This window comes from Lepisosteus platostomus, chromosome 4, assembly GCF_059453375.1.
Source record: "Lepisosteus platostomus isolate fLepPlt1 chromosome 4, fLepPlt1.hap1, whole genome shotgun sequence".
Lineage (NCBI taxonomy): Eukaryota > Metazoa > Chordata > Actinopteri > Semionotiformes > Lepisosteidae > Lepisosteus > Lepisosteus platostomus.
The window spans coordinates 73,495,747-73,522,473 of NC_142614.1; the positions used below are offsets into that span (position 1 = coordinate 73,495,747).

A 26,727-nucleotide genomic window follows, 5' to 3' on the forward strand; every position below is an offset into this window, starting at 1 on the left:
GGTGGGATCGTGTGTCCTTTCATCTCTTTAGTGGTGTTGTTACAGCAATGTTAAGGGTGGCATACAATTTCTCTTACAAGTGCTGTGACCCAATTCAGGTTTATACCAGCCTTCCTCTTTGCTGCCCTGTGACAAATCATGATGTTCCTATGTTTGAGTACATAAGACCTTGGAACGATGAGAGCAAATCCACCACCTGGTGGCCCTGCCATATAAAGTGGTGTGCTGTATGTGGGGAAATACGAATACAACCTTTCCCTCATCCACCATACGTTTCTCTTGGGCTTTCAGGAAGCTTTGCAGCACTTTTTTTCGTTTTTCACAACCAAGCATCACATTCTCTCTCCCTCGCCTGCCACTGCTACAGCACCCTGCAGGCCTGCGTTTACTGGTCCTCCTCTATCCTGTTTCTGTTTCAAGAAAGACTTCACTTTCTTGTTTGAACTTGACTCTGCATGCCTTAATAAACCGGTAATGCATCTAAAATCCACCAACTGTCTACTAGATCTACATCCCTTTCCTTCTATTTAAATCCTGTTTTCCAGCCATCTGCCCTACCGTCCTCAACATAATAAATAAGTCCTTGAGCAGTGGAGTCATACCAACAGCCTTTGAAACGTTTTCAGTTACTCAAGTGCCTAAAAAAACAAATGTGGCTCTAGACTAAACAATTTTCACCCTCTATCTAGCCTTTGTGAAAGTTTTAGAATGTGCTGTTTCAATGCAGTTTAACAATAACCTCAAATTACCTTTCTGAACCCTTCCGATCTGGTTTTTGATAACACAGCACAGAAACTGTTTGGAATGTCTGACATCACTATTTAAGAGTACACTATTAAAGTGTGAATTACCATTTCTGAGCTGATACATAAGTCTATGTCCATACTAAACCTGACACTGACAAAGCTGTCTCTGTATTCTCTCAGACGGCTTCTCTGATTTAAAAACCTGGATGGCTCAAAATTTCCTTCTTTTCAACTGTGACAGGACTTAAGTCGCACTGCTCAGCCCCTCCATCATGTACATAAAGCCAATATAGTAACCCTATCTGTGGATAGCACTATGCTTGAATTCCAATCCACATTGAAGAATGTAGGGGTGATATTTGATCCTGGCTTGTTCTTTGACCTCCACCTGCAGAATATTGTAAAAACATCATTCTTCCACCTCAAAAATATTGGCGGACTAAGTTGTCTTTCCCTGAAGCTGGCCAAAACATTTTTGTCTTTTCTAGAACTGATTACCGCAATGCCGTGCTCACTGGGGTATCTAAGTCTGAACAAACTTAAATATATTGAGAATTTAGCAGCCTGAATTCCTGACCAGTTCACGTGCAAACGATCAAATTTCACCTGAGCACTCGGAATGGCTTCCTGTTCAAGTTGTCTTCGAAATCGTCGTGCTCAGAGATGAGGCTTGACATGGCTTGGCACCTCTGTACCTCTTAAGCTTGTCAGGGTCTTCTCGTGCTGCGGCCCAAAGCTCTTGAATTCTATCAGGAATCCAGGTGAGTCAGAGAATCACCTAACCCAAGTGCATTCCAATCTAGTCTCCAAACTTCTGTTTCAGAAAGGCTTTTACTTAATTAGGGTCTGTGTCTGCTCCATTTTCTAATGACAATATATGTTCTCCTTCACTTTTATGTGCTTATTTTGTAGTTTGTTATTCTTATAACTGCTTTCTTTTGTTTTAATGTTTTTTTTACACCAACTGGAAAGCTCTTTGAGATGCTACTTTTAAACTTTCAAATGTACTAAATAAAGTTCATTAGTAATGATAACAACAACATGTAGTCAGGACCTTCTAGAGCACCATGGTCACTATTTTAGAAATCTGGTTGGGATGTTTTTTGCTCACAGGGAAGAATGGCACCACTGGTACACCAACAGCAATTTCTACAGCAACCAACCCCGTATTCACCAGGACCCACCTTGCTGAGCTTCTGAGACCCAAGGAGTTCAGGCTACAAGCCAGAATTGTCACAGCCACCAGAAAATAAAATCTCCTTTAGCATTCCACAAAATTGGTAGTCACCATATGTTTCAGTTCTCACTAATCACACATTATTTCATGTTAAATTCAACATGAAGGCTTAGTTTCATGTTAACTTCTCAAGCTCCAGCATTCAGGTATAATAAAAAACATTAAAGAAATCTGGACTGTGAGGGTAAATTGGATCTTTGAAATTGCAAAGCCCTTGTCATTATGCAATTTCATTAACAGTTTCAGTGTTAACACGGATGTAGAGCTCAAAATGTCTTTGCGAGCTTGTTTCTTTTTCGCCCTTCCTTGCAGAATTAGCTATGGAGTGTGTAGAAACTGTGAAGGGGAGGGGGCTTCTGTACAAGAGGGTTAAAGATCTGTCCCACCTGTGAACTTCCGTTACTCTGTAAGGCTACACGGAAGCTTCAGATGGGACAGACTGTCCCCCAGTGTCATCCTTTGTTAATTTGTTTGGTCAGATTGACCCCTGTTGAGAACTCTCGCATGTCTCTGCCCTCTTGCCCCAACCTGCTGCTTCAATTGAGTGCTGCCTTAATGGTAGGGGAGGAGCCTTCACTTCTAACAGTACCGATATTTTCCTTTGGTGGTAGGTAGGTGCTGACAATTTCTTTGAAGGACACAATTCTAAGCAGGTTCTTCTATTAGTGAAGAGGATGGGCTTTTTTTTATACCCCCTAGTGACCCACCACAACCTTTTTTTAAAAGCAGTTCAACTAAAGGGTCATTACCTCCACGTTAAAATGAACCTCCCGTATACTTTAAGGCTGTGTCTCCAATGCAAGAATGCTGCTCATCTGGTCTCAGAGTAAATTCTACCAGTCCTAAATATCCAGCTTTTGTAGCAGAAATACCTTTTCAACGATTTTTTCATTATTAATTAAACATGATCATCAGAATGCCATTGTATCTCTTATTTGTGTAACCACTGATCTGAAAAAACACAGAAAGTGCTGTTTCCTGAAATCAATATGAAGGTTCCAGCAGAACACCAGCTTGTTTTGACGTCATTTTCTCTTTCAATATTTGTACATTTTTGTTACTTTTTAAAAGCTTCAAGAAGTTAAATGAGCAGATTTCTTGTTACAATTAGGTGTCCTTAGTACACACGTTCAGTGAGAATTACGACTGAAGAAGAATATACACAATAATACGAGCATGTGCAAATATACAGTAGGAGAGCATTATTGTGATGTAAATCCACGTGATGAATGAAACATTTTATTTTGGAGGATTTTTCTCACAACATCCCTATTAATTTTTTTTTCTATACAGCTGAAGGCAGATGTGTCTGCAAAGTCCTATGACACATGTTTTTAAATCACTTACGTGGATAACAAAAATATCTCTTTTTCAGTCTTCTGTTTTCTGCCGACTGCAGTCCAACTGCCTCTTAAACAATGCATATGTGCTTTTGAGAGAGAGAGGGAGAGAGTGGGGGTAGGGCAGAACACGCCTAATCAAGTAATTACTAACACCTAAAATGGAAGTGTCCTATTTTTGTCAGCTGTGTTTGGGATGTTACAAGGGACTGCTGTTAATCCTTGAATAAAGCTGACCCCATCCGGGCTAATATGGAGCTGTTATAGCCCAATGTCAGATAACAGGATTTAAAGGTGAACGCCTGTGCTCTGGGCTGTCTGGGAGCTGGGGTTGGTAGGACTCCCCAGGATTGCTGCTTGTAGGGCTTTGAGCTGACGAGGATGTGCCAGCTACTGAATCACACAGAGCTGCACCTGACACAACCACTGGGCCCGGGATGAACAAGAGCGTTCAGAAATAGACTGCTCCAGTGCTGCCTGTACGGCAGTCTTAACACTGACTTGGTTGTGGTCACTCATGCAAAATGACCCAAATATGCACTGAGCACAACTTGCAGTCCAGAGTCGATGTTAATTGGCAGGGTGCACTTTCATACTCCCACCATGAGCCTCACCTATGGGCCCTTGAAATAAAATTACTAATAAAACATTCACCATTGTGTGCTTAAAGACTTATTTTTTTTTATTATTGCTATTTTTTTTAATCACCACGAAGCCCAAAATGCTGAATTTTTCATTTGTAATTCGCCGTCTCCTTTATGGCTAACGATGCAATTAATAATTTAAATATATTTTAGGGAAAGGAAGAAATACTGGAGTAATGTACTTTACGGATTTCCCTCTTTAATTTCCATCATGTTGACAAAGTAAAGACATAATTGTTGTGGACAGCATAGCAATAGTTTTAAACTCTTATCATTTTAAACAAAGGAACCTATTCAGTAAAACCACAATTGATCTTCATAAAAATGTAGAAATATATATATATATTATTTGTTAACGGTTTAAAAAAATGCAACATTAGCTCAGATATTTAACAAATTAGTGATTACCATATGAACCAATGTTGGTTGTTCAAAAACTGAATTTCCCATTGGAGAACAGAAAATTTAATGAGGTTTTAATGGAACGCAATGCTGGAGCTGGTAAATTATTTGTTGCTTGACGATGCAATCAGCATGCTGATTAAAATCTCCCTTTTTTCTTCAAAAATTACTAAATGAATGACTTCTTATGTGAAGCCTATGGCATGTGTGCTCGCGTGTGTTTATTGAGAAAGGTATGAGAGAACGTGTGTTTTTCTTTATAGCAAAATGGACTTTTCTGGATTTGATCTCCCACAAAAGGTGAGTGAAGATTTTCATTGGAATATGCAGTTAATATTCTGTTCTAAATATTCCGACAGACGTGCAATAATCCAGATTTTAGTCGTGAACTACTGAAAGCTTAGTAATGAGACTTAAGGAAAAAAACGTTTTCCGAAGTCATCTTCTGATATATTACTTTTGACGACGAAAACACTAATTTCCGAGCTGCTCCAGGATATTAACAAATTTTGAAATAATAACATTTTGGCGTTTGAATCCAGTTGGAGCTCACTGGCCTTTGTGTGCTTAGAAAATACCGGTAACTCAGACAGACTTTAAAAATGTATCCAATATATTCGATCACTTTTTACACAAAAAAAACCTCATAAGCGGAGCTTGATTGTGTGATATTAAATGCGCCGTAACCTCATACTCAAGACGATAAAAACGTACATTGAATTGTTTGCAGTTAACTGTTCCGCTCATCAGTGCTACCTACGATTTAAACATCGTAATTAGACTAGTAAGATATTTCATTTTACGATAAAGCTTAAACACGCAGACTCTCATATATTATAGTTCCCAATTAAGAAAAATCTAAAATGTTTTAATTTGCATTATTTTTTTAATTAAGCGGACAGATTGCTAAATAGGCCATTTTAGATAGTCGCGTGTGCTACGTGCTTGATGGGACGGTATTGCGAAGGTGGTGTGAATAAATTGAACCCTTTATAAATCCTTCTCATGTCATAAAAATAACCTTTACTAAAGGGACAAAAAAATCATGTTTACAAGGACCATTTGTAGTGTATTAAATTCTGTGAAAATGTAATAAATAACAATCTGTGTGTTTAAGTGTGAGGGTTTATGACCCAGGGGGTTAAGAGTCTTTGACTGGCGTTTGACATTTGACCTCTCATAAATGTTATCTTATCAACCCTTGCTTGTTAACTTGTATTGATTACTTCTCCCTGATGACTTCAGATAATGTATTTGTTGAATTTCCTGCAGAGACAAATACACGTTTGGATGCTCATCTGCTTTGTCAGTCCACGTCATTTAAAGAGGCGGAAAAGGTATTTTTGTGCGTGTTCAGCGGTCTGAGAACCGCGCTTTTTTAAAATGTAAGAGCGGATATCTGCCACATTTTGGACATCTTGTGAGGGAATTTAAAAAGCGGTGGCGTGTAGCAAGTGAATGTTTGATATCATATCTCCATTAAAAAATAATTTAGGACGAAAAATAATTTAAGGTGTATTTAATTGATTTGTATTCACCTGCACTCAAATGTATAGCTTCATTTTTAAGGTCTAATTTTAGATTTATTTTAAGATGAACGCGTTTTAACGACCAACTTTAAAAGCCATTTGTAATATAGTAGTTTAGATCCTTATTAGCTGTTTTTTTCTTACACCTAAACGTATAGGCTATTGTTTTAAACGACGTGGCGGTAAAGAGTTATCTTTATCATTGAATTGATAAAGGTCTGTATTTCCCCTCGTTTTCTTACATTAATTCGAATTCAGACATATTTAGATGAATTTACATTTTAGTGGCAGATACTGGGCTCTTCTTCCTGTTCTTGCATTATCATTATGTACCGTCGCGCAATTAAGCTTTAATTAATGTGAATATTGGAATAAACAATTATAGTAATTAGTGCTCTCTCGTTTGTCAAATTAAAAGCTCGTTTGGAGATCTAGGTTAGAAATATGTGGAATAAATCATTTATCATTTCATCTTAAATCGTTTTTTTCTTTTTCGATAATTATACTTTCAAGGTCCTGTGTTTTCCGATAAAGAGATACTACACGTTCAACCACTCCATCAGAACCAGTTCTTATGAATGTATATCCTGTTTCGTTTCGTTTCCCAGAAGTTAACAGCTCAAAGGCAGACCTGATGTTCTGGGTAACTTTCTCTCTTAATCTGAAGAACGTAGATTTAACAACAAATCGAAGGCATCTGAATTCATTGTAAACACGCACGGCGATGCAGGGCTATCCACACGTTACTGGGATAGAGCTCCATGGATGGGTCTTAAAAACATTAAAGGCTGTTGTTACTGCTGTTGCTCGTAATACTAATTTGGGGATATGCAACACAAATGTGTCCTCCGATGAAGTCAGAAAGCTTGGTTTTTCCTATCACGAAACGCGCCATAGAACGCATATTTTACATTCATTTTGTTTTTACTGCCTATAGTCAATCAACCACCCTCGACCCTTTTTCCCCACAGTCAATGTGTGAAAAAAACAAACACATTACCCAAGTTTTGCAAAATCAGTCGACTTCATTTAACTTTTTTTTTTTAGAATTTAGTATCTAATACACATTCGTTAGAGAAAATCCACGACGTAAAGGGCTTGAATTATAGCGCCCTTCTTTGCCAGCTTCTCTAGCTGTCTGACTAGCTCTTCTTTAGCCAGCTATGGCTTTTAAAGGTCCCTCTGCTAATGCCCATTCCCCTTGTGTTTGATCTGTTCTGTAACTTACTGGAGTAATTATCTTCAGTCCCCATTAGCCGCTCTATCCAATAGATACGAGCGATATGTTGTTCGGGTAATAACCAAACCCAGCTCTGACCATTATATATATATATTTTTCCCTTCCTAGCATCCTTGCATTGGTTGCCAGTGAAATATAAGACTGTTTTTAAAATCAGTGAACAGAACAATTAATTCAGACTCCTCTGGCACTGAAGGTGTGCTTTCCACTCGGTATATAGCCTTACTCGCTGGGTGGAATCTATGTTACTCATTCCCAAATCGGTATTGTGTATGCAAACTGAAATTCATGGTGTCTTCTTATCAGTATTTTTTTTATGACACAGTTACTCTTAACGAGCAAATTCAGCGGATATATGTAAATACGTTATTAGACTTTTAAAATAACCACGATAAGTTATGTGCAGGACGGCAACTCGGGATGCAATGCAAGATACACACTATTTATGTTGCCTTTAATGTACTGATGTAGTGTTAAACGGTATTGTTTTTTATGCGTGGTGTACAGGCATCGGAATATTTATTTAATTGGCTCAAACACACTTTTAAATAAATTTGTCAATTTCATCTGTATTCCGCTTCTTCAAGAGACGTCTCAGAACTTCGTTATTTGCGGATACGGACAGTGTCACCGTCGTTAACTGTGGTTTCAACTAATATTAGCCTAATAATACGTACATGCATTGATGTACTGACGAGAAAGGATAACATTAATTAGGTCCATTCTTCGGATTAATAACTGCTACTCATAAAATGTGCAATACAGAACTCTGTTTATTTTTTAAAAGGTTACACTTAATAGACTCAGTTTTACAACAATGTCGCAAAATGCGTTGTTAGGATGCGTAATGCAGCGCAGTGTTATTTATTCTTTGGTTTACTCTTTTGAAGGGACATCTTTTACCATAAACAAGTTAAGGAGAATGATATTTTATAACAACAACAATAATAATAATAATAATTCCACAGAATTCTGAAATAACCTTAAGAATTATCGGGTTTTGAAGGAAAGCTCGTTCTCAATTCATTCAAAGCACTTTTCAGTACATAGTTTTAAAATTATTGTATCAAATTGTCCTTGCGAGTAAATGTCTTTAAAGAACGCACCTAGTGATAAAAAGGGAAATTGTATGACGTTAGGAAGAGGGGTTCGACTTTCCTTGTGATGTAATGTGCTGGGCCAGAGGAGCTCAGGGATCAGATTCTCTATAGGGAATTCTTATCATTGCAATCTGTTTACCAATTACACATTTATGATTTAATTGATCAGTTCAGTTGTTCATATATCGCCTAAATATTTAGGCCTAAATGTTCATAAATCGTTTGAAGATTATCGCCTAAAACGTCGAAACGTATTTTTAAGGTTATACATGATAATTGATTTTCTAACATGTTTTTGTCACTTCTAAATTCAGAACTTTTTAGAGAGGCTAAGACGGGCAATGCTGACCCGCGCTCTTGACTTGAGTCCGCGTTTCCGATTTATTTTATATTCTAACTTACAAAAAAGTTCGATTTCCAATAGCCAAACAACAGTAACAAATTCTGCTTTGCGTTTTAAAATGTTTAATTTTTTACTGTTTTTTTTTTGTGCCCTAGAAGTTTGGATACAGACCAGGATACTGATTACTTAACTAAATCAGTTGTCTAAGCGGCACTGGGCGGCTGAAACTCACTGCTACTCGTTTTTATTTCGCTTCTCTGTAATAACTGAACCAGAGTGCATCATGGCATGGGATTTAAACCGGTACCCAAGATAGGATTGCCAAGAGTCTGGAGAGAGTCAATGGGATGGCTAGCGGACGAGTAGAAGCATTCATTAAGACTGGGAAGTTTTTTTTTCCCAAAAAAAAGTTCAGAATTTTAACAAACAGCCGTGGTATTTGGAGGGACACAGGATGACAACTTACTGAAAGTTCTCAAGGAATCATTTATATTTCACACTCCACTAGGCAGCTGATTTGAGATTGTCTGTTAGCATAACAAAGCCTCAGAGCCTGTGAACTTGAGAAACCTTTCGACCTCTGAGCTAGAAGAATGAATAGCCCCTAGTCCTGCCTATAGAGATCCTCCTAAAGCTCCCCTGTTCGTGGCTAAATTGTTAATCAGGGTAATTTAATATAGTTTTCAATATGCCTCATCTCTCATCGGGAAAGCATTCACAGCTTCTCCTCCCCAAAAAAAGTCCCCTCTATTCAGCTCCCCGAGAAAGGCAGCTGCAGAATTCGCCCCGCTGAATTGAAATGTAGGGAATATCAACAACACCATGGCGCTTGAAAAGGCGGGGGCTAGCGCAATTCAGAGTCCTCCGCCTGGGTGCCGTCTTGGACGTGAAAACCTTGAACCGAGCCTCACCCGGAAAAAGCCGAGGCAGTTTTGAAAAACCTTACGAAGAAACCTAGCAAATACATCATTTTAATTATTTTCAGTTTCATTTCACCTCCCTGTCACTGTAGCCACGCTAGGCTATGTCGGGCCTGTATTATTAACCGATTCCAAAGGGTATTTTATTCTCGGCAGTGTATTTAAAAGGTAGTCTACTTTCAAATTGAAATTTAAAGCGCAGAAAACAGATTGGCCGGATTTAGCTCTTCGATTACAATGCCGCGACTCTCCCAGTAGTCATGAAACAGGCCGCGGCTAGCTGAGCTCCGCGCTCACGCCCCCTCCCCTTTTCTAAAGATTTAGCTAATAGCAGTCCCAGACACGACGCAGACCGTTTCTTTCAGACCCGTCAAAACCTTTTGTGAAGACTTTTTTGTTAACTGTTTATTGGCTGTCGCCTCTTAGTGCTCTGCGTCAATTAGGTACGTAAACCACAGCCTGCGCCATACAGGCCAGGCGACACGTTTTGTTCGGTTTGACTTGAAATTAAAGGTGCATAGACGATAAATAATGTATATTTGTTAGTGATCCCCCCCAGTTACCTATGTACTGAAATAATTCATTTCTACTACTGGGTTACAGTTCGATAAACTTATAGGCTAACGCAAAATAGCCTTTACATGAACGGTCTTCACGGTTAACTGGTACAACAAGATTTACTGTTCATAGGCCGGTTCCATTTTTCTAATGTTTTAGAAACGTTTTCTTCCTCCTTTTTCATTTAAATTTACTATTGGTCATTTTTTCACAATACTGTATGGCTGTTCTTATAATTTAATCCTGTGATGCTACACTTTAATGTCGAACACTAGCTGTGCTGTACAGTGTTAAACATTATACATTTCTTTATATTGTTGCTATTAATCACTTTTTTCGAATGATTCATTTTCTAAATAAATAAGACAGCAGCTGAATTATATTTTTTTCTAAAGTATACAAAACAAACCAATTATAGAAAATCCAGTTGGTTTTTTTTTTTACCAGATATTTCAGTTTATCAGTTTAGTTAATAAAATATAGAGGCTTGTTTTTTTTTTTTAGAAATGCGTTGTGATAATCATCACTATGATATCATTAACACTAAACCATGATGTGGATTAAATATCTATACAAAACTAAAACACTTGTTACAATTATGGCCTTTTGGAAAAATATACTTAGGATATGAATTTAATAATTGTCCAAGCATTAAGCAATTCAAAGCAGTGTTGTAATAGAGGGAAAGGATATTTTTAAAAACAGCACATGAATCCAATAATTTGCAAGTCAGTAGACTGCATGAAAGTTCATTTTTACTGTAGGTTCTGAAGTTTAAGGTTTTTTTGTGTGGATGGATAATAAAATGTGCGCTTTTATGAAGCTCAGACATTTAGAAACAAATTCTTGATGTCAAAAGTGCATTCTAAACAGTCTTTCCTCGTGGTTTACTCAACCATGACCAGTGATGGAGAACTGTATTTGTAAAAAGTAATCTATAACATTTACAGTTTACTTATTTAAGGGATTACTTTATAAAATTAATTAGAGGTTGGAAATAATTTACATTGGTAACAGAGATCTGTGCAGTGTGTATAGCTCCTATGTGAGGTAAGACATCACCTCTAGTTAATATCAAGAAGTAATCTGTTAGGCATGTTACCTGCAACAGATTGCTTTTTAAAAAATACTTTTCTTCATTACTTACCATTAAGATATTGCAAAATTCTAAATGATGTGAATTGTTGTGATTCTTATCTTGTATTTTCTTTCATCCTTCAGGTCTACAGGGACTATTAATATGGTATATTTGCTACAGGAGACAATTCGGAATTAACCTTAAAGGAAGTGTCTTTGGAATCTGAATGCAGAATCGGTGAATGAGCAGTGTCAGTGTTGCACCATGCACAGTTCCTGGATTGGCTGTAATTAAGTCTTGGCCTGGTAATTACAATCTGTCTGATTTGTGAGAAGATGTCGTGGGTTTCTCCTTATGTCTGCTTCGGGTGTAAATCGACTCCTTATTCATTATATAGGCATAGCAGCAGATTCCCAGATCTTTCAGGTATAGAGCTGGGGAGAATGGTAACAGCGCTGCAGTGCTGGATGGAAATGAAAAGCAGGCAGTGGCAGAGAGGGCTGGTGTTTTGTGCACATGTGTGTGTGTTTAATTTCTACATATGACTCAGACTAGCAGCTGAGTCATAATCGAGCCTGAAGTGATTGGCTCCCTCACCTCAGCTACTGTGCTAACTGTGGATGGGCTTTGTCTGAACTGAGAGCAGAGTGCACTGGATGTTGCTTAAAGCATGTGTACAACAGCTCAGCGAAGCAGGCCGACTCTTTTAGCTTAATGAAGGCGCAGGTGTACCTGAGTCCCAGGGACCCCTCCAGAAAACAATGGTGGAGTGGCAGGGGCAGGAGACTTCGAGGGAGAGTTCATGCAGTTTCTACAGGGAGGGGAGTAAGTGGTAGACCAGGAAAAGCATAAACCTGGCTTCCACCTGACTGCAGCAGGATGGAACTCCTGGAAGCTTGTAGGGACATTCTGTCAGAAAAGTGTAGAACAGCAGGAGGAGTTCGAACCTCGGAAGTGGTACTTTCTGGGTTCAGAGCCTGGATGGGGGACTGGAGACAGTAGTTGGGTCAGAGCACACTAGCAGCCAGTCGCTGTAGCTGGAAGAACGGACGATGTGTTGGTTTCACAAGTAATGACCTCACCAAATTTTAAAAGTGCTAAATTTTCTTAGGCATAGGAAGTTGTGGCTTAACCCGCTTGGCTGAAGGATGAGGCAGTCAGGAGACACGTACACAGAGCGAAGTTCTCCAAGGGGGAGCTGCAAAGGTGGAGATGGGGTAAGGAGGGATGCAGAAAGATGAATATGAGGAAGGGAGGGAGGTTTACTGCCGTCTTTCCGAGTTTGACGTCATGGAAAATGGCTGCTACCATCTGTCATGAACTTTGATCAAAATCTCTGTTTAAAAAGCTAAATGGCCACTTCTCATCTCCTGCCCTTTTCACGTGTTTTCCTTAAGAAGAGTCTCTTTCTAGACTCAAAACCGTCTTCTTTAGAAGGGCCCTTACTTAACTGGTCCTGTTATTTACCCCTCTGCTCCTACTGTATTCAGTACCCCCATCTACTCTCTCCTCTCATTTTGTATTTTCATTGTGCAAATCTTGTGTATTTTTTTGTTGTTGTTCTGTAAGTGCTTTGAGAAGCCACCTTTAAAGGTGCTATATAGAATAAAGTTTATTATTATTATTATTGTTGTTGTTGTATCTTCCAAGGGGTATTGTCTTCATGTCTTCATCAGAGGTGGTGTGGGACAGAGCAGTGTGACCCCACCCCCCCTGAAATGCAGGACTACTTCACCAGATAGCTTTGGATGTGGACTCAGGTGGAGTCAGAGCTAAGGACAGATGGACACGGGGACATTACAAGGCTAGACAGTTAGGTGAGAGATAAGTACTGAGGATTGTATAACCTGATCTGTGCATTGTGAATTTATAGTCAGTGTTCCCAAGTGTGTCATTGCATATAGGGGTTGTCTGCTTCTGCCTCATCTGTAGATGTCTGTCTAATAAAAATGTGTCAGGCCTGTCTGGGGCTTTGTTTTAGGCTAAATTACACCTCCTGCCTATTGTTACTGCTGAATCGTGGCAGACCCCCAAAAAACTTAGTACATTTGAGTAGTTTCTAAGCATGAATTTTTTAATGTTATTCTTCTCCAACGAGGAGGAATCACAGAGATTGGCACTCGTTTTTAAGGTTTTTTATTTAATAGCTTCCATTATGAAAATGTGTGCAACGTCCGATGAAATTTGCGGCTCTATATTTAATATTTCTGTCAATAATCAAATTTAGTGTAAACAGCAGTGCATTTTTTCATAGTTATAAGGAAGACATAAGTGTGTGCCTTCAAGGGAAACTGCAGCAATATAATAACATCAAAATCTACAGTAGGTCTGTGTCAGCCATTGGTTTTCATTTCAAACTGCAGACTTCTGAGATAATAGAAATATTAATGTATTTGAAATTCCACAGCTATGTTTTTATTGTACTATAATAAAAATAAGAATTTTAAACATGTGTGTGATTCTTTAGTTATGCATCTGATAGTGATGATGTTTTTACATACTATCTAGCCATATTAAACGTTTCATAAACCATTGTTAACATTTTTCTAGAAGGTGTTTGCACAGGATTCTTATGTTTTTTAAATCGATGATAAATCTGTTACCTTTAGAACATTTCTATTAAAGCATGACCTATGAAGTAGATAAATAAAAGTTCAGAGGAGAACAATTTTATTTTTTGTTTTCAGTTTCTTGACAAGCACTTTAAACACAAATTGTTTTATTGTTTTTGACTTATTCTTTCTTGGACGTTTCAGATTATCACTGTTCAACTAATTTGTACTTACTCAGCAGACATACTGTTAGGTTAGGAAGGACTTTTTATCACCAAACTATGGGCATTTGAACACTATCGTTTACAGCCCTAAATTTTTTAAATACTTTTTTTTTTGTTGTTTAATACTCCTTATAATTCCCAAAATAACATTGTCTTCCTGGTGCTTCTTGTTGGGAGCACGCTGTATTTCAGAAGCAATTACATCTGACACAGTGCTGGACAGGGGGAATGAACACAGACATCAGAACAATTACATTACAGCCCCTTTGGGAACACCCACGCCAGATTTGGGCAGGGTGATGGGACTGCGTCTAGACGGTCCCCTTTGTGGATCAGATGCGTTCCCTCAGCTTCATTGTCCTGCCTCAATGTGTGAGCTTGACCTGTGCTTGGACATCGCCAGGCCACACTCTCCTGCCTCTGAGCAGGCCTGACAGAAACGAGTTCTGAACACCGAGCAGATTAAAAGCAGCCCGACAACTGAGTCCTGCAAGAAACATCACCTTTACACCATGCCTGCCCACCAGTGTTGTCACCAGCTACTTAGTGCTATGTAATGTTTTTCCCTTTGAAATCAAGATGATCATAAAAATGAGCAGGAAAATACGCCTCCTTATAATTATAGTTTTAAGACACTTTTTAAAAAAAATTTTTCACTTATCATAAAGACACTTTTTTATATATGCCATGTATCTCATTTTCACGACCGATTATTTCGGAATAGACAGACAAGAGTGGGGATCTGTATCGGTGTGTGAGTGGTAAAGAAACATCGAGTTTCCAAGATGATCAATAGAAAGAAAAAAACAAGATTTCGGCTGTGGATCATCTTCAGGTGTGTGTGTGTGTTTTTTTTCACTGTGGAATTAATATCTTCTAGTTCTTAGACAGAAAATCATAAGGGTTAGGATATGTATTTAAGAGTGTGCCTTGCTGTAAATTATGGGAATTTACGTCTTACGCAAATGATGTAGGTTTATACCAGGGCAAATTATCCAGAACCGTTCCTCCCACAAGAAAAACACATACAGAAGTAATACAAAAAAACAAAATTCCAGCAAAATTCATTTTCGGCTTGGTGTAGGCTGCCCTCCACTTTTGTCCGATTCCCCACACATGTACTGTATGTTTCTGTAGCTAAGTACTGGGTCTTTTATGTGGCAGAAAATAAAGATTTTGTTAGGGTTATCTTCATTTGATGGATTACTGGTACCTTCACACAGTTTAGACGTCGACTCGCACCATTTAGGATTTTTAAATTCAGAACAAAAAAAGAACCACCTATTTGTAGTTAAAAAGTGAACTGTGAATCCCTGACAAAAATAATCAGACTGAGAAGGGTTGTATGCTTTGAGCTTCGGAAGATGTCACTATGTATTTTGAAGGAAAGTGTGTTAATGAACCCAAACATTATTTTAATTTAAAAAGCAACTTTGTGACAATCACTAAAATAATACAGTGGTCTTACTTGTGGCAGCCGTCATGGTAATTGTATTTGTTTTGATATACTGTTGTGTTGGGGTTTTTTTTTTGTCAGAGGGAGTTTAAGCTTCTTAATCTTGTGACAGATTCACGGTTATTAATGAGGCCAGAACATGGAACCCTGCTTGTTAAAAGCTCATAATTACAATTAGGATACACTGAAAGAAAGAACAGGAATGTCTACAATAAATGATTTCCCTAGTCACTGTGCACATTTCTTTCAGCTTACTAATGTACAGGGATCCAGTTGGAAAAGTGTCATTGCTGTTGAAAGAGAATTACCACCCTCCTTGCACTGCTTATAAAACAGATCCTGTAGCTGGCTATAGTACAGACGTGATAAGCACTGTCTGGATTTAATAACCAAGAGGAGAATGATACCAGTGAACCTGCCTCTTGGGCTCTCTGTGTGAAAGAGTTGTTGCTTTGACTTGTGAACACTAGCAGTGTGTGCGATCTTGTGACTGGTCTGTAGAAGATGCAGAGTCTGTGAATAGGAAAATAGGGAATCCCAGAGAATATGGCAAGATAAGAGATTTGAGATGAAGTCGTGATATCTATGTAGCGTCTTTATATTTTTAACTATTGCCATGTGCTGAAGTACATACTGTATTTGAACCCATTGCACAGAGCGCTGTCCATCTGAAACGAGCACTGGTGAAGCAATGCTTTAAGAACACTACCTTACACATGCAGTTTAGATGCAGACCCTCCAGAATGCAGAAAATGATTACCTGTATGACCTTTTACTGGATTACAGGATTCTACAGGATTACCTGTAGGGCGGAGCGGTGGCTCTATGGCTAAGGATCTACGCCTGTGGCTGGAAGGTTGCCGGTTTCAAATCCCGCGGCCGGCAGAGGAATCCTACTCCGTTGGGCCCCTGAGCAAGGCCCTTAACCCCAGCTGCTCCAGGGGTGCTGTACAATGGCTGACCCTGCGCTCTGACCCCAAGCTTCTCTCCCTGTCTGTGTGTCTCATGGAGAGCAAGCTGGAGTTTGCGAAAAGACAAATTCCTAATGCAAGAAAATTGTATATGGCTAATAAAGTGATCTGATCTTATCGTTTTCCCTCCAAAGGATGTAAAGCCCCCCTTGCCAACAGGATTACTTGACACCAGCCCTGGTCTGAGGCCAAGCTACAAGACGCTGTGAGTGTTATGGTGTTTAACCCTTTAAGCACATAGGTATCAGGATTAACCAAAGGCCTGAGACTGAGAAACCTGTACATGGTAGCTGCACGACAGCACAGATGACATTAGAGATAATCTGTAGTCTGGATATATTACCAGGGAATACTGGAATCCTGTGAGAAAATCAACCGGGGTATCACAGCAGCACTTTCCTGCACATTCCTCCTGAAGAACAGGGGTGTCAGCCCTGGTGTCCTGACTTATACTCTTGCCTTATAAAGTTAGCTTTATTTCAACAGGTGAAGTAGTTTCTTACTTCTCTGTCTGATCTGCTGCTTAGTGGGCCTGCTGGGGCGTAATGGAAAACATAGTCATGGTCACTAAAGGATGTAAATTTGTTTCATTGTATTAAAGTACGTCCAGCAGGAATAGAGTTAGGACACCACAATTCACTAGAAGATATAACATTTAGAAGACGAAGAGGTACTTCTACTGTTTTAGAGTGTTTGGTTGGATTCCAGAGCAGGGGTGTCCAGTCCTGGTTCTGGAGGGCCTTGCACGTTTTCTAGGTCAGCAGCACCTGAAGAAAGAGTTTAAACTGGACATCACGGTGGTGATTAAGGTCATAAAGAGCTGAGCTGGAAATAAAATTGAACACACATCAGACACCAGGACCAGGACTGGACGTCCCTTTTCTAGCACAGAGACGATGAGTTTACAAAAGAGCAATACACTAAAGGAGAAAAAGCAACAATATTTCACAGACCTGTGGACTTTATTAGGGTACTGTCTTTGAGTTTTTCATAGCCTGCCGTTTATTTCAACAGTAAAGGGATGGAAAGTAAGCATGTTTGATGTATGTAAGGACTGGAAAATGCAGTTCTTGCACAGACGCCAGTCAGTTCAAAAATAAAACATTGCTTTTCTTCTTCGGGTGGAGGGGACTTAACATTCAGTCCAATCTACTCCAGATGTACTGTAGGTTTAAAGCTGCAGGGTGCATATTAATTGAAAGCAGGAAAGTGTTCCACTTTGTTTAAATCATGAAGCCACAGGGCTCTCCTGAAAAATAAAAGAGGCTCCTCACTACTTGGGTTAAACACTGAAATGTGACATTGAAAAGAGAATAGAAGTGAGGGTGTTCTCTGCTTTTATCCCGTCTTCATTTTTATCAGAAGGCCACGCACAAGAAATCTCAGTATTATAGCTCCAAAGGGCAAAACTTTGGGCTGTTGTGAGTTTAGCAGAGCTCATGAATATGTAGTGTATTCTGCTTGTCCAATCCTTTTTATCACAGAGAGCAATCAAGAAGCCTTTCGTCTTCAGTTTTAACTTTTGCATCTGTAAACAGCACATGAAGGTGCTTCAAGAGGTGTTTTATATTCTTGGAGTTCCAAAAATGTCACTGTTTTAGGAATTAAGTTGAAAAGTTTTTGCATTTGTTTTTGAACTAATGTGAATGCAAAAAAATGCAAAAACTGTTTTTGAATTTGTTTTGAACCAAGCTGAGCTTGTTGAAACTGAAACAGTGCAATCTGGATTTATTTCCAGAATTTTTTTTCGATATTGAATGGAATTCATGACTGTGCACTGTATCTAAAGGGAGTCCTTTTCACCAGTCTTGCGTGTGCATAGTGCATCCACAGTGAGCACTTTTGTCTGGAGATGTACAACCCCTCTTTGATGAGAAAACACTGTGGTTTTATTGCAGTAGCCTCAGACATTACAAATGTTACAGTAACAAATGAGAGAAATGAGAAAATACAGAGTAGGATAATCAAAAATTAAATAACCCACAAACTATGAAGATATGACAAGACTATACCACAGCGGTCAGTATAGTCATGTCAGTGGTACTTCAGTTCTTTGTACTCTGGCACAGCTCTGGTAGAAGAGTAATAAATGGGAGGCAAACTAACACAAACAAATATTTATTAATAATGAAGATAATACAAACTAGACAACACACAACTCAATATAAGAAATACAAGTTACCCTGTTTACAAACAAGGCGTCTCGGAGACCTACATCCTGACCTAAAACCCAGACTGCTAACCCAATATTAAAAAATCCTATATAATGACTAAAAAGGCCCTCAAGAGATGTAAACGTGCATCATAAATGTCATGTCCTCTCTACCAACTGAGCTATCAAAGGAACTGCATCATAAATAAATGAGAATATAACCCAGAGCTAAATTTCTCTTCCAATATATATGACTCCTACCTCCCTATTCTAAAAACGCATCACTAACCTGGAGAGAATATCTTTAGCCTTGAAATTCCTTCTAAAAGAAATCAGAGTTTCTTAAAATAACAGAGGATAAGCTCTGTTAAAGAAGGTTTAGATACTTAGCTGGACTCTGGAGCTCAAAGCTGATTCGAGAAAGGTCCTCTTGCCTGACATTCTTCCTCTATCTGGCTCTTTCTTCTCCTCGTTTCCTTATTCTTCTTGTAGGTTGTGTTTTTTATTCTGTGTTCCTGGACTGCTGATGACTATTAATGATTTATCAAGAACTTAATTAATTGAAGTAAACCAGATTATTCCTTTTGATTAATGTCTCTCAGACCCCTTAAAGCTCAGCAGACTCTTGTGTTCATTGTTTCTAGATCCTGAAGCACTTCAATAACGTAACAGTATGCTTGACCCCTAAAATGAGCCAGAGGGTTTTTACACAGACAATGTCAATGGGCTGGTGAAGGGGTGCTTGTGTAACCAACACTGGGACAAAATGGTCTAGAGATCCCTGTTTATACCTTAGTGAACCTGCAGTTGTTGGAAACTGGGAGTTGACTTTCTTCTGAAATTATTGTGTTATTATTATTATGCACACACCAAAACCAGCAAAGGCCTCATAAAAGTGTTCCTCTGTTCCAAGATGAAAATTCATTGGGTTTAAAAAAACAAAAAAGCAAACTTCAGTGTTTTTCTCATTTAATTATTTATTTATGCAGATAAATCAGCTTTCATAGAATCACTGCAGAACTGCAGTGATGACCTGGTGAATATTTATGTAGCAGGGCATTTACTGTTGCTCTCTGAGTGCAGGATCTTTCTCAAGGGTACAAAAGCATTGTTTCAGGCAAGAGTTGGGTCAGAGACCTAACCACTTCACCACCGTGATGCCTCAGGTCCCTACAGAGACGTCATCCTAGTTGAGATGTGTACCTCGTCACACCTGTTGCTTGGTTCGAGGAAAGGTGAGGCACTAACAAGATTGTGGTCAGCGTTTTACGAACAAGGTACTTGCTTGGTCCTGAATCCTACAGCAAAACAATTGAGTTAGAAAAATAAACTGAAGTTACTTATATCATAATTCATAAAAAAAGAGCTAGGATAATAACTGTGGTGTGCTCTTTTTTAAACATAAAAACATAAGAATGGTTGCAAACAAAAGGGTGCCATTTGGCCTATCTAGTCCATATGCAAGTAAGCAATTAAGTGATCCAAGGATCTCATCCAGCCGTCTGTTTACAGCTGGAACAACTGAAAAGACATCTGATTTAATGACTAATTTTCAAATACACATTTATTTTTAATTTTTGAAGAACCAGTTGTCTGAATTATTTTGCTGGACAAATAAAATGAGGTGTGCAATTTCTATCACACCCATCTTTTTTCTCTGACTGGATTCCCTGTTCCCCACAGATGTTTATTTTCACACTGAATGGATTCACAGTCTCAAAGTTCATCACAGAAATTGAGGACATCTGGATTTTATGCAGGAACATCCTTTATAGCTATAATCTCAACAATTTTGTTTTGGATTGTTTGCAGGGTAGTTCAGCTTTAAGGTGAAGAGGCTGATGTAGACTCTGAGAGCCCTGAGCTCTCAGAAATGGCAGTCAAAAAACAACTGTCCAGCACATTCATTTTCAACATGGGAAAATGAGCAACACCCAGCACAATTTCCATTATTTCCTATGGTGTCCAAGAGATAGGCCTCACGACCTACTGTAAATTACACAGGCATGCTGTGTTGATCACCATCACAACATTGTAGGTTTCCCATGTCTCCCTTTGGTTTTCCATTTGGAATAAACTTAATTATCCAAGCGATTGATAACACATTTTTATTTTAGTCAAGTCTCAAGAGTGATGATAAAGCACGTCCTACATATCTAAATAAATTTTACAAGGGTTATGATTCACAGTACCCTTCATAAGAATGACAAATGTCTACTACTATCCGCCCATCCAAAACATGTTCGAAGTTAATTGATCCCATGATGTCATTCAGTTGTTTCTTAAAATAAACGAGGGTACTGGCTTCAGCAACATGGCTGGGTATCTCATTCCACACTTCCACAATCTTCTGCATAACAAATGCCTTCTATTCTAATTTCAAATGCATTTCTATGCAGTCTCCACTTCTGCTGAAAAAGAACACAAGTACAAATGTAGACGTCTTTATAGGAAAGCCCCAGTTTAGCCGGAAGGAGTCCCTGTGTATCTAGCAGAGAGAAGGAGGGGTAATCTATGGATTGAGTGCATCGTCACAAAATATAAGCCTGACTGTCCTACGCATCTAACCAGACAAAGAACTCTAATTTTAAACAATCTTCTTATCAAACAATCCGTTTTATTTTTTCACAGACGATTCTTTTTCCTTCCTCAATAACAAAACAGAACATCATGCACAGACAGCTTGGAAGGCAATTTGTTCTCCATGAGAAAGTACTCTAGAAGTTTAATGGTAGGACCTTGCTTTTCATTTCCAGCATCACCAGTTACAACTTCAGAGTGAAATGAAAGTAAATGCTACAAAGCAAGATCAGTAGCTCTTTGAGTGACAGGAGTCCATCTACAGAAGAAGTTCAAAAAGAGTTGTTGATACAGTGGTTATTTCAGTAGGAAGAGGCAGCTGCTCTCAGTCCCTGTGTGGGCCATGAAGCTTCCTCACTGCTCTGCACACACCGTGGTTTTACTTGGGCGGATGTGTGTCATATTCTTCAAGACTGAGCAGCAGGGGACAAACTTGGTGCATCACCTGGTACGGATGCCACATTGAGGACATCCCAATCCCTGTCGGGCAATACAATTTCTAATGTATTGTTGAAGTGAGAGCTATACTGAAATGTGTCGCAATTCCCATTAGATATCAATGCACAGTTTCAGTGAATAGCTTGGAAATCAGTTGCAGTGAAGTGAGTGAACTAATTTATCACTTTTATCCAAAATTGTAATCAGTAATTTTTTGCACTCTTGCTGCAATTCATCCTTTTCCTAAGATGTGAACTCTTCAGCCCTATCAAATGATGTGCTAATGGCAACAACAGCACCAGACCTTTGGTATCTTTAGATACCTCAAGACTCTAACTCCTGACCTGAAGAAGACACAGCTCTAATCTCTTAATAGCTTCATGGTGTTCTCTTAAGTGAAGTCAAAGCATCTCAATCAGATTCAAGTAAAATAAAAGCTTGTTTTGTTGTCAGTAGTGAGTGCACAACGTAATGAAATGACATTCTAAATGAATCACAGAATTGTGCTTTCCTCAGTCTTTCAGAGCTGGTGTTTGTTAGAAACTTAATCTCTCTTGATGCTCTACTCTTTCACTGTGAATTAAACCTGCTGTTTGATACAGTTTGTCTGTTGTCACATTTAATATTAAGCTGGAAAGGATCAAGTATCAATCAATGATTTAAGTTTTGCTAACCTGGATAAGACTGAGATTTAGCATGAGCATCCAGAATATCATGACTATTTTTATAAAGCAATAAACTGCCCTCCTTACAATGAGAAAACATAAAGAACTTCACCTCACATCTCTGTCAAATGGTCTCAGGCCCCTCTGGAGCACAGTCCTGCCTGTATTTTACACTCTGAAATCAATCACTCCTCTCTGGTCCTAGGTTCTCTAAATATAGAGTACTGTACATTCCCAGTGCTCCTTTGGAGAGGAAACAGAGAAACAAAGTGTACGATGGAATTGAATGCAAAGCAGAAAAAAAATATCACCGGCTAAGCGTTTTACTCTGGACTGTAAGAAAACATTTTTTCCAAATAAAAAAGTCAAAAGAAGAAAACAAAAAAAAAAGGTAAAGAATTTTAAAAGCAGTGCTGAGCTGCTGTTAAAGGAGAAAATTGAAATGCTGCCAACAGAACAGCTTGTATTGACTGTGTTTATATCTAACAACCTATAGCTCACTAATATTTTTCAGGGAGGCCACCTGACCTGTAACCATAAGCCTTTGCACCATTTTGTCGTTTCACTGTGACTGAGCACTTTTCTAAAAAATAGCCGGGTCTTTTCAGATTTAAAATAAAAAAATGACCGTGGTTGTTTTATTTCATTGTGAAAGTAGAGATTCACTGAACTCCTATTCTTATTAATTCCACTTCAGCTCTTCTTCTTCTGCCTCTGTCCATATAAACAGCAAACAAAACCTCCTCAGTTTCCAGTAATGTTACGGCACAGGCACATTACAACATGCACACTTAAGTGTCTTACTAAGTTTGATTTGTTCAACACAGCTTTGCATAATTCATAATAACAGGTATGTGTTCCCCTGCAGATATCCAAACCTTGTCGATTGATTTGTATAATTTTCAGAGTTTTTCTATTTTTCCAAGTGTCAACGGTCAGCTTCCATTTATTTTGCTGATCAGTTTATTGTGGATCAATCCTAAGTGGTTTCTCGAAGGAGGTGGTCTTACTCAGGCGATGGCTCAGTTTTCCCCAATTCAATTGTTCAGGCAAGAAGCAGCAAGAAGAAACTTAGTTCCAGGAAGGAGCAGTTAAATCTTTAATCCAGAGCTTTGAATGCACAATAAATCTTGATAGAAAACCAACACAAACAGGTCAAGAAACTTATATTGAATTTCGGTTATATGTATTCTAACCCATTATATCCCTGTTTTACAATATTGGATTAAAAAAATCCAGTGAGTTAGCATTCATAACTTCTATTAATGATGAATAAAGCACCTGAACTCTTCTTAGAAGTTTGTATAAGTCCTCTGAACTTCTCTCTTCTGCTAGACTTCCTCAGAAGATCAAAGGACAGGCTTGGGATTGAATGGAAGAACTTTTGTTTATATAATATTACCCAGTGTGGTATGCTGCAGGATTTTATTACAGAAAATTAAAATTATGTTTACACCAAAACTAAAGCTATGGCTACAGTACATTTTGCAGAAAATATTTTTCCCACTAAAATAATATTCTGGCAGATGAAAATGAAACACTTGGCAAATTACACATAAAAAGGTTGATTGGCAGTGGAGAGAAATTGTAAGCTAAGCTAAGCTAACCTCCCCCTCTGGCTTGATATTTTCCTAATACTGTATTCCTCATTGCAGACAGTTTAAGGAAACTTAAATGTATGTTTATTACATATCCCATAAAGAAAAATCTATAGCAATGATAGACATCAAAACTGCAGAATTGTTATTTTAGACAAATTAGAATATAATGTTGGGGTTGGCAGCCAAAATACAGCCTAAGGTTTAGGCAAATGATTACGCAATTAATGTTTTCCCAGCATTGAGCAATCTAATACAAGTTCTCACTGTTTCCAAAACCAAACACAAACTAGCCTCTTAAATCTTTGCTCCTCTTGAGTCTTAAGATATTACTGAACATGAAGCCATTCCTCCTCTTATTATAGTGTGACCTCTGTCACAGGAGGTCAATGGACTGATGAAGCAGCGAATGGGATAACAACATTCTTCAAATTCCCGTGCTGCTCAGTCAGCCAATTAACTTCATTCAGGCGGACACTACACACAATTCACTTGCTGTGTAGGCACGCATCTATATTGTATTATCTACATATTATTACATTAGTGGTGATGGTCCCTATGTAGTATTCAAGGTAGAAGATATCATATTAAGTAATCAGGTTTTTAGTGACATTTTTCTATTAAAACAGGGCAATTAATGCATTTTTTGTTAAACCTGGTCTCTGTAAAAATCAAAATACGCATTGTAAGTATATATAACAGCCTTTAGGATATACGGTAATGCATATTTTCATTGATTATCTTTCTTTTTAGAAAAGAGAAATAATACAAGAAGACGTTTTCGAATTCCTTACATTCAGAATCAACACATTCATCACATTGTAGGCATAATGACCTTGGTGCCAACTCCTTTTAAATTGGTTTTCAACCCTGTGTGAGAAGTCTTCTTTTCCTTCATCTGACTTTATGCTGAAAAGGAGATCTGCCTAATAACATAATGATTAAAAGTACAGTACTTATTTACTTGTCTGGTAAACTCACATAGTTTTTAATCGGATGAGTAATTGGAAGAGCACCAATGTTAGAGAATCCATCCACTCATTTAACCCAGTGATTGAGAGGCCCATCTCCTGAAAAAATCACAACACGTTCACAACAAAAGTTCTTGAGGAAGATAAGTCCTCAGTCATACCTGTCACCTACTCTTCGGTCTTTGTAAATAAGATGCGTTCTTGGTTCAGGAACTCCCCTCCTACCCCCATCTTCATCACCCTTGTAGAGACCTCTGGCTCACATGACTTGGACAGGAAGGGTATACCCCCTCATCTTTTCTCATGTTCTTGTTAGACAATAAACTTTGTGTTTGTGACTTTCCTTATGTTCTCACATCCTAACTCGTATTACCAGGTTGTCACCTGTATAGTCAGGTAGCCTTGATTCACCAAGCATGCTGCCTCCCTGACTCTAAAGCTCTCTGGGGCTTATCTGTATCTCCTGAAGTAAAAGTGTATCTGTTGCGCTGTGCCACAAGCTCCAAACAAAAAGCACTATTAAAAATGCATTTTGCTCAGGTAGTTCACATAAAGCCACAGCTAATCATGCTGTGATGATGACTTTGCTTCCTACTGTAGAAATAAGAATTTGCTATCCGAAGATGGGATAAACTTCAATGTTTAGATAATCCCATGCTTGGTGATGCAGTCTGAAGGCAAGTGACATAACACAAGGCTTCCTGACCAGCTGTTATTGCAAACTGCTCTACTATTTCTGGAAAGTGTAATACAAAGTCATAGCTGTTCTTTGTGTATCACTCTATTTCTGCTTATACTGTAGGTTGTGGGTAAAGCACAGATATTTATTTTACATTGATAAAATATAATTCATTTAGGCAAAAACAAAAAATAATTGCATAAATGCTCTCTGAATTGTAAATTTAAAGGTTTCAGCTCCTTGAAAAACAATCAATAATACACAAACTCACCTTGCATCAGATAGATTCAGTTTAAACTTTATGGCCTAAATGTTTGTGTTTGTGCTCATGTATTGTAGAAAGGCTCCTCTTGATAGAAAAACAAAAACATTTTTATTGTTGTACAACATTATTTGCTGGGTGTAAAAGTCCTGAAAGATCTCTTTGTACCTGTTGGATATACCCTCATTGAATGTTTAGATGTGATTAAGATGTTAAATGATTGTTTTATACAATGTGTGCAGATCTTGCTTTTATTAGATACATTTTGTCAAGAATGATGGGTAAGACATATGCAGACTTGGGTCAAATGAAAAAACAACATTTTATTTCTGTGTGATGAAGCTCAAGAATGCAGCACTTTGGTCATTTATCCAAAGAAAAACTCCTGCACCCAGCCAAGATTGAATCTTTTTAGTGGCACAGATTCTTTAGGACATGAACTCTGGCCAGCGTCCACCTCAATTCTGCAGTGTAATGACACTGCTTACTGAAAATCTTCTCTTTCTCCTTTTTGTAGGTGGGAGCAACCCAACATTCAGAGCTTACAGGTGTTTCTGCTAGTGGGACTTTCAGGTCTTGAGAGGCATCGAAGAGGGGATTTCATGTGCAGTTGACTGTTTTACTGGCAGGCATTAGTCAAACATAACAAACAAGTTGACTACAGAGACTACCTGTTCAGACTTAAAGATCATTAAAGTAATAATTGGCATACCCTAATGGCTCTTCTTTGATTAAAAAAAATCTGCTGTTCTCAGCAAAGTCATATTCGTAATGGTATGTGCATCTATGTAGATCTATGATCTTTGGATGGCAAACTCTGTCATTGTGCTCTTGTTACCCACAAAAAGGAGTCATGCCACAACCTAGCTATCGTGGTCTCAATTCTGTGAATTTGTGAAACAAAGCAACATATTTTCAACAAAATACCACACGGTGCGGACTGCAACGATGATTTTCATTTGTCAGTAATTATAGAACAGGACAAAATATACAAATGACACCAGAATGACCAAGTTAGTACTAAGTCGGTGACAATCACTCA

General features: G+C 38.4%; 1 long non-coding RNA gene across 1 annotated transcript; it reads left to right on the plus strand.

Annotated features, from left to right (window-relative positions):
- The first annotated feature begins 4,452 nt into the window (after positions 1-4,452).
- Positions 4,453-26,402, plus strand: LOC148673803 (uncharacterized). Its single transcript, XR_015936115.1, has 3 exons — positions 4,453-4,669; positions 16,475-16,545; positions 26,203-26,402. It is a non-coding gene; the product is annotated as an uncharacterized LOC148673803 (long non-coding RNA).
- Positions 26,403-26,727: the final 325 nt, after the last annotated feature.